Raw genomic sequence first — 9,558 nt, 5'->3', positions numbered from 1 at the left:
TGGGATAAAAACCTGGACGAAGAAAAAAGAGTACAGTGTGTGAAGGTCTTTATTGACAGCACGCTCCCCCTGATACTTGGTAAAATATCTTTAAGCCATACTATTGATCATCTGTTGACACTGCTTCTGTGAGTCAATCTTGTAATATGGTTGGATGCTCCTCTTGAAAAATCTTCCCCTAAAATCTTCATGACTAACTTTTTCCAATAAGCGACCATATAAATTTCCAGAGTCCGCATATTTAACAAAATCTGGGCTATTTATAACTTCACTTGAAAAGAATATGTCCATATATGGTGTTTTGTGGAAACAGCATCAAATATGCCTCACATCATCCCAAAGTGGTGGTGATGGAGTTGAGCTCTATCTGAAAAATATAATATCTGGTCTAGTATACTTCCGAAAAATTATTTAAGTGCCCAACGGATAATCCATATAAAAATACTTCAATATCTTTTTAGTATAAGCAAGAATCCCGTTGGCATAATGCTCGATCTTCAGGCCGAGACAAATATTTCTTGAACTCTTCAGGAGTTTTAATGTGTTGCAAACATATTATAATCAATGTACTCACTGAGGCAATTTATGCACATTAGTATTGAGTACAAGTTTTGTGCTTCAAGCACATGTCCTTCAAGGACTTGCTTCATGCAATTGCAATCCTTTTAGGGATTTTGTTTAAGGGATTAAACTTTATGACACATTATATAGCTTTAACCTAGCTATTTATGCATCTTTAGGGAATTGCTTTTGGCAATATGCTCCGTGCATTTAATAACCCTTAAAGATAACATGTTAGCCTCCGTAAATGTGCAATAATAGGGCACAATTGAATCTGTAAATATGGAGAAAACCCAACATTTCTTGTTTCTGCTATAAACATTGTGTCATACAAAGTGGGTATATTCCCTTTTATTCCAAACACCCAAGTATAACTTTCAGTATTAACATCTTTTGGGGTTCGTACTGTGGGTTTGTTCTTTCACGTTCATACTCATCTATAATGGAATTGCCTTTTTCCATTTTGGCCAATGATATTGTCGACATTTAGTAATAGAACGTGGTTCCAATCAACACAGCCCATTAATGATTTGAGTAGCTACTCTAAAATCAAAAATTGTCATTCATCAATTCATGATCACATCATTCTCATGTGCATGCGCATGCATCAATTATAAGCATTTCTTTGCTTTTGGGTACCCAAGCTACTTCAGGGGGCTTTTATTGTCTCTTTCCAGACATACATCTCTTATAAGATGAATTATGTGAGAATGTGGATCATAACCTCCAATGGAGGGTTATTTTACAGTAGGGCGTGGATAATCTCCATTTAGGGAGTTGGAACATTTATAACCCATATATCTGTCATACTGCAGGTATGCCACATATTAATACATACATGTCAATTTAATTGTCCTTCTGGGACTTTAAACCATATAATTTGCTATGCATTAGGCGTGTACCGTATTAATGTTGACATGTTAAAGGATTGTCCTTCCGGGACTTCAATCCATATCATTTGCTACGCAACAGGTGTGCATCATATTGATCATGCTATACCCATGTTCTGTTCTTATAGGACTTTGATTTATGCAGTATATTATCAATGTATTCAACTTGCAATCTATGAAATTTGCTTTAATAATTCATGAATACATATCATAATGATACAAGCCATTCTCCTGGAATGGTCATAATTCAAGTCGTTCTTCTGGAACGATCTATAATGCAAGTCATTCTTTTGGAATGGTCCTTTGCATGGCGTTCTTCTGGAGCAGCCTTATCTCCCCAGTTGGTTACCTTCAAGGATGTTGTACAAAAAAAATAAGAGTACAAGTATGAAATAACATAAGTATCGTTTACATCCTTAGGTGAGAGAGACTTTGCTCAAATATCTTCCAAGCTCGTATCGGCTCAGCAAATACAACGTAATGCTTAATGATCTAGTTATATCCTACAAGAGTAAAAATCACAATTCTTTTGTCTCTGTCAAAACAAATAACCCTCAAAGTTAGGATCACTACATGGATTCTTTCTTCAGATGTCCATTCTAAAGAAATAAAATCCCTTATGAATAGAGAGTTATAAAAAGAAAGAAAATATACAAAAATTGTGACATTGATTGCAAGATCAGCTTTGACGAAAATAATACTTGAGAACGCCGAAAGTGCCGACAAACATTAATGGAGGCCGCTTGAAGTTTTGGAATCTAGGAAAGAAAAAGAGAATATGGGAATCCGAGATAATATTGGGATCCTGAAAACCGTAGCCATATTTCCGCCTATAGATATTGCCTCTGCAAAACTTGATTGGAGCAACTACGTTTAAACTAAACTTCCTTCATTTTCTGAAACTTCAGTTTTTCTAAGACTTTCTTCGAAACCTTCTTAAAATGGCTTCCTCTTCTTCTTGCCCAAACCATCTTGATTTAAATGTTCCTCCCAACACAACTCGTGACGCCAAAGTTTGGCGTCCATCCTTGGTATCCCAAAATCGTCATCTCACGGTTAATGATTCTGCGATGATGAATGATGCGATTACTGTCATAGTAGCTAGGAATTTCCTTATTCCAATGGATGAAATGCTGTTATTAGTGAGGTCTGATGAAGAGGCTATTGATGACTCAATGGCTTTTAGCATTCAGAGTGCTGCTTCTATTTCTAACATGGCTAATCGTTTGTGTGCTAGAGCAAACGAGGTTCAGGAGCTGATCACTGAAAATTCATCTCTCCAGAGAATGCTTCATGAATCTCAATAGGAGGTTGAGAAACTTACAGAAGAAAATAATGCCTTGTTGAAACTGGTGACTTCGTACTCCGTTGATACGCTGAGAAGGCTAGACATGCTGCAAGTTTCCAATGAAAAGATTTTGGGAGACCACGAGAGGCTCATGGCTAAGCTTAAGAGGAGCCGTCATCTTCCTTCAGAGGCCTCCAGAACATAATTTAATTTTATAGATTTTGCAGAGCCTGCTTTTCCTTGTAGGTGGAAAAATCTATCTGTTGTATACCTTCTTTCCTGTTATAATAATTGCGCAAATTCTTAAACTTGCACCTGTGATTTTTACGTCTTTTCAAAATGACGGTTTGTAACCTTGTGCCTTATAGATTCAAATAACAACATCAAATCTCTCAAAATTATATATTTCAATGCATGTGAGTCCAGAACTTCTGGCCCGGGCTAAACACGACCTCATAATTTATTTGCCCTTTTCAAATGGGCATGAAATATAAATTGAGTAAAAGCCATGATAATATTGCAATATAGTAGTAAAGAGAATTAACTACTATGTACCCAAAACTTTAGGTTCGGGATCTCTCATATATTTGGATCCATGGGCTTCCATCCCATATCATATAATATAACAAAATATATAGGGAGCCTCAATTCATCATTTGAGGTTTATCCTGATATTATCCATTTCACCGTGTATTCTTAACAACCGGAATTCACAAAATATATTTCTTTCTTGAGGTGTCGATTGTAACAAAATCGAACTTTATTAAATTCATCATTTTCTTATGCCAAAGAAATAGTGGTGTACCACAATTTGCAATAATACCTTAAGGGTTGTCCATTTAACTGTTGGAACTTTCATGTTCTCAATATTGTCTAATTTTGAACTTCGGGGCAAAATCACATATTCTCAAAGTATGGACATTTTTATAATTTCTTGTATATATTTCAAAACTTTAGGCCCTTACATAATTGTCCATGTTTTGAGGAACTTCTGGCATCTCATTTAATTGCTTATCCATGAGTTTAAGGAATTGCATGTTCCCTTTTGTATATAGTGACAGTTTACCCAAAATGGTTAATATTTATGCATACGCCACTATTCATGTATACGGTACTATTCATCAAGTCATGGAATTTGTGTCTATTCATGCATATAGTACATTTGCCAGTATAGTTACTATTCATGTGTACGACACTATTAACAAATACGGTATTATTACATCATCAAAGAACTCCATGTCCTTATTTACATGTCAAGGATCAATGATCTTCAAGTCCGATCACCTGTTTACAAATATAGTACCGAAGAGACTGCCAACTCTCATATCAATATCATCATCAAGGATCTTCAAGTCCTGATGTAGTTGTATGATGAGAATCAAGGAGCTTCTGGTCCTGATTTGTATACTGTAAAAACTCATCATACCGCACAATTAATCCATAAAATAAATTGCTGGTATGGACGATAAACCCGCACCATACTTTAAATAAATGTAAATGTGCGATAAAATAGATTCATAAATTAAATTGCTTGTAAATAAATTGCTGGTATGGACGATAAACCCACACCATACTTTAAATAAATGTGAATATGCCGTAAAGTAAATTCATAAAGTAAATTGCTTGCTATATGGACGTTAATCCCACCCCATTCTTTAAATGAAAGTAAATGTGCGATAAAGTAAATTCATAAATTAAATTGCCTCATGTATGGACTTTAATTCTGCACCACACTTTAAATAATAAAGTAAATGTGCGATAATGTAAATGTGCTTGTATGGGCACTAATTCTACTCCATACTTTAAAATAAGAATAAAGGCAGTTGCAACACCTCGACTCCAATTAAATTCCATGTTTAAATTATTTAATTCAATTAAATATGAAATTAAGAATTTACCCTTGGGGTAGGGGTATTTTGGTCATTTTCTTCTTCAGAGAGATTTTGGGGTAACAAATAATATTTTTAGGTAGATCGTACTGAGATGAGACCGTAGATACGTAGTAGACTCGATTCGGAGTTGTAACGAAGAAGTTATGAGCAAAACATCACCTATGGCAAAATCATAAGAGTTTGATAAAAATATGAATTTTCCTCTCTCTCTCTCTCTCTCTCTCTCTCTCTCTCTCTCATCGCAAACATCCCCCTTCCTCTCAAAACAGCCGATTGGTTTTCACCCCACCACTGCCACGTCCGACCTCCATTTTCACCGGCACCGGTCCCAAAAGGACCGCCACGTCCTCCTCCTTCCGTTCCCCCTACCTCTGACGCCGGCAGCCATCGTAGCTGACAGATTCTCACGAAAACAGGCCGGTTTAGTTCAAAACTTCTCGTTGTTCGTTCTCTCTCCTCCCGCCACCAAATTTGACGTGTAAGGTATGGATTTCCACCTATTTTTCATGATCTAGCTGATGGTTAGGTGAGATTTCATTAATTTTGAGCCTAGGTTAGTTGATTTTCGATTTGAAATTCTGCCGATTTTGGGACCGCGTTTTCAGCCACTTCTTGTCACTTTTTGGGGTAGGCGGAAGAACAAAAATGACTCCAATTAGGGTGTTACATCCAGGGTAGGAGTGTTGAACTGAGATGTTGAGATTTTCCGGAGAAGCGTTATTGCTTTGGACACCCTGGGCTGCTGGCGTATGTGGCTGCGCGTGGGCACTATAGCAAATGTGCATTTTATCCCAATGTGTTCTCCTAGTCCTCATGAGCGCGTAGGTGTGCTCAGATTTCAATTCGGATATCATTTGACTATCGAACGAATTTACTCCTACTGTGCGTTATCCGTGTTCGACATGTTCGGACCGTTGAATTGACCTCATTCCAATATACGTTACTTTAGACATTCTTAGGATCGTGTAGGAATTTCGCGAATCGTGAATCGGAACCCCGGATGTTCCGATTCAATAACTTAAAGTTTGGGTTTTTACGATAACCTTCCGATTGTGTGAGCGTGAGCAATTTGACCGTCCGTTTCGGACCAAACTTACAAGACTTGTATCCTAAACCTTGTGGAACCCTTAAGAATTTTCAAATTGTCTCGTTCCTCGTACACTCACTAGAAATCCGGAAAACTAGGATGTTAATTCAAAGTTCTCGTTCTAAACACTTTGTGTTAATCTCGTGTTCATATTCCGAAATAGGTACTCCGACCACGCATACGCAGTAGGCGGGACCCTCTCAGGGTCAAGCAGCGTGGGACTTCCTGTGAGTGGACTTTGTTTTCAAATCTTATGCATGGTTTTATGATGGAAAAAATTATGCATAATATTTTAATGGTGTTTTGGATATATTATTTATTCAATTGTTAAAATTGATATTTTTATGATGCATTGGCAATATATTTTGGGTTTTGACATATTTGAGTATCTTGAGTATGTATTTATGGATTTTGAGAAATTCTATCTATAATTGTCTATGTGTGGGGTACTTGGGTTGTTGAGATGAGATTGTGGAAAGATTTGAGTACAGAATGTCAGTTTGGAGTGCTATAAGCATTACCCTATGTACCTCCTCGGATTTGGAACTTGGATATGGAAACTTGAGATACTTGAAAATGTCGGAACCCGGGGCATCTTTGACGGGTAGTCTGTGCACGTAGGACTGGTTTCAGGCATACAAGTTTTGAGAGTGTCGACTATACGTGCTGGCTGAGAGTTAGTCCTCCAGTTGGACGGTTGGTTCCCTAGCCACATGGTCAATTGAGGAATTTCTTTTTTATGCGGGCTCTTCCATGTGGACTAGTCAAACAATCCCCCAGTTGGATTGTTTCCCTGGTACAACTAGGTGATTGTCATATATATATATATATAAAACCATTAGGTATGCTTTCGAGAGTTTAGTGAGGATACTTCCTTGCCGGTCGTGCCAATGGGTACGCTTTCGAAAGTTTAGTTTCGAGATTTATAATATTTGAATAGTGGGTTTGTAAAGTGTTCTTTATGGATTTCGGACTTGGCATCCGGTATTGATTTAACTTGATATAAATATATATGTATACTTGATTATGATGGTTTTGGGATGCATTTGGATTTCTTGCATGGTTTTCTAAACGGTGGGGTTATATTATGTTGGTTTACATTGAATTGAATCTTATTTTTGTCCACTCACACTTTTCTGTTTTGCACCCCCAGCCAGTAATTGACTAAGCTCCGTAGCCGAGCCGGTTCATATGCTTCCAAATCTTGAGCCTTCGTAGGAATCTTTCATCATTTAATTCTCATTGAACTTTGTTTTTGTTGTAAATCGAATTTCTTAGATATGCTCTGTTATCGCCCGTGCTAGGGTTTGATTTATGAGGCCGGAGGCCTTTGTCGTAAACTGTTTATTCGCTTTAAAGCATGTTGCTGGTTGGGATTTTAAATTATGAATTTTGAGCATGCTGAAATTTTGGGAAATGTTCAATTTACATGGGAGACTCTGCCAAATTTTTGGTAGAAAGTCTCGGTTTTTAATAAGTGGGCCCGGCATCGGGTTGATGTCAGAATTAAGATGGGATTCGTCCCGGGTTTCGAGGAATCCGGGGTGGGTCCTGTCAGCAGTAGTGTGGACGATAAACCCGCACCACACTTTCAAATAAATACTGTTATATGGGTAATAAAACTACACCATACAGTAAATAAATTGTATGAGTAATAAACCTACACCATACAGTAAATAAATTATATGAGTAATAAACCTACACTATACAATAAATAAAGTAAATGTGGGGATAAAACCACCACTGAATAAAATAAGAAAAGTGTTAGTATTATTAACAGCCTTCCATTGATAATATGTTCAGTATTACCAAGGGTCCATTTTTATTAGTGGTTAGTAATACAAGAGCAATAAATATAATATATGATAGAGAAGAGAAAAAGAAATAACCACATAGTGTTGAGTTGAGAAAATTTAGAAGTAAAGGAGAGAGACTATCGTGCTGATAACGTGTTATAAAAATAAAATAATAAAGTATGAAAAGTACCACTGAATCTTGGGAGTAGAATTATATTTGCTCTTGTGATGTTTACACTGACATAATTTCCTCTCTGATAGAACTCACTCTCTTTTGTTTCCTCTCACTCTTCATTTCTTCTCTTCCTTTCTTTCCTCTCTTCTCCTTTGGTCTGTTCTACAATTGAATGAGCAAGCCTATTTATAGACAAATTGGATGGCTTCATTAACCAACATCATCATTAAGCTTTTAACTAAGCTTCCAACATCATCATTAAGCTTTTGACTAATACATCCTTCATGTGGGCTTCATCTCTCACTTTACAACAATTTGATATGTTCATCCAAATTTAAATGACCTTAGAAAACTAAGGAATTTGTAATTACTTTGTGATGAAGTATTTACATGTTGGATTCCCCACCCTTGGTATAAATTTAAGGATCATTGCGGTTAAAAACTCATTTCAATATTTTTATATTAAATTTTATAGTATGTATGTTAGGAAAAAGAATAAACAAACAATGGGTGGACCTATTAAGGCGCAAGAAGGTGCAGCTGCACCTTCTCTCACTCTGAAAAACTATTGTAGGTGCTTCAAATTACCCATTTCCTCAACTAGTGTACAGGTTACCTTATTTCCATTTTCAACATTTAAGTAAATGTCTTTGTAATTTTACTTCTTCTTTTTTCTTTTAATACTACTCCATTTACTTAAGTTACAATGTAAATAAGGAAGTACCCCCCATTTGGATTCAAATAAAAATACTAGAAAATTAAATTCCCACCAAATCAAAATATGAAAAATCGGTTTTAGTGCCAAATACGATTTTGGCTAAAAATGATGGCTCATTAAGTCAATATATACTTCATATTAAAATCCCATAAAATCAAATTTTCTTATTTGACGTGTAAGGAATAAAAGCCGCCAAAAATTATCTTGAGAAAATGATTTCCGAAAAACCATTTTTCATACTTAGTCAATATTGCACCTCCGTTAAAAAATTTCTAGGTCCGCTAGCTTCTTCTTTCTGGTGGATAGGACAAATTAAAATTAGGATTTCAACACAAAAAATGCAGTTCAGTTATCTGTTGCTTGTTAATTAATTCCATAAAATAAAATAAAAAACAGGTTGAAAATTGAAGGACATTTTAGAATGACACGTAATAATCTGTTGAATTAAATTAGTCTGAATAGTAAGGGCTATCAAATAAATAGATGATCACATTATTTTCGTATAAAAACATTGAAATAATAATAATGATAATTAGTTGATTAATTGAGTTCCAATTTAACTTATTGTTTGCATTTTCGATTTAACTAATTGTTTCCACCGATGGTCTGCAGTGGTGCTAAGTTAGGTAGTGGTGCCAAAACATGTATTCATTAATTTATATTTTTAAAGAAACAGTATATGATTTTAATGTATATTTTTAGAGAATGTGGAGAGGTCACGTCATAAAATTGGAATACATCTGATTGATTTTTCTTCGACTTATGTGTGTATTAGTTTCTTTTGTTTTGCGTATTATTTTTCACATGTAATATGTACAGTGGCGGAGCCAGGAAGTTATGTGCTGGGGGGCCAACATATAAACCAAATAAGACATTAAAAAATTCAAATTTTCAACCTTAACAATGTATGTTAAAATAAAGGGCACAAAACAATTGTTTATTCAATTAGGTATCTAAATAACACTCGTCGTTCTTTAATATCTCGAAAACTATATGTAATTGAGTCAATGCTAAACTTTGCTTCATATAAGAACAAAAATTTAAATCTCAATCCTTTTTTATTTGAGTAAAAGTCTATTTCTTATTTGATAAAAGAGATTTTTCGAAACTTTATTTGATTGGCTACTTTTTATTTTTATTAATATATTGGT

This window comes from Prunus persica, chromosome G5, assembly GCF_000346465.2.
Source record: "Prunus persica cultivar Lovell chromosome G5, Prunus_persica_NCBIv2, whole genome shotgun sequence".
NCBI lineage: Eukaryota > Viridiplantae > Streptophyta > Magnoliopsida > Rosales > Rosaceae > Prunus > Prunus persica.
This window is presented reverse-complemented; position numbering follows the sequence as displayed.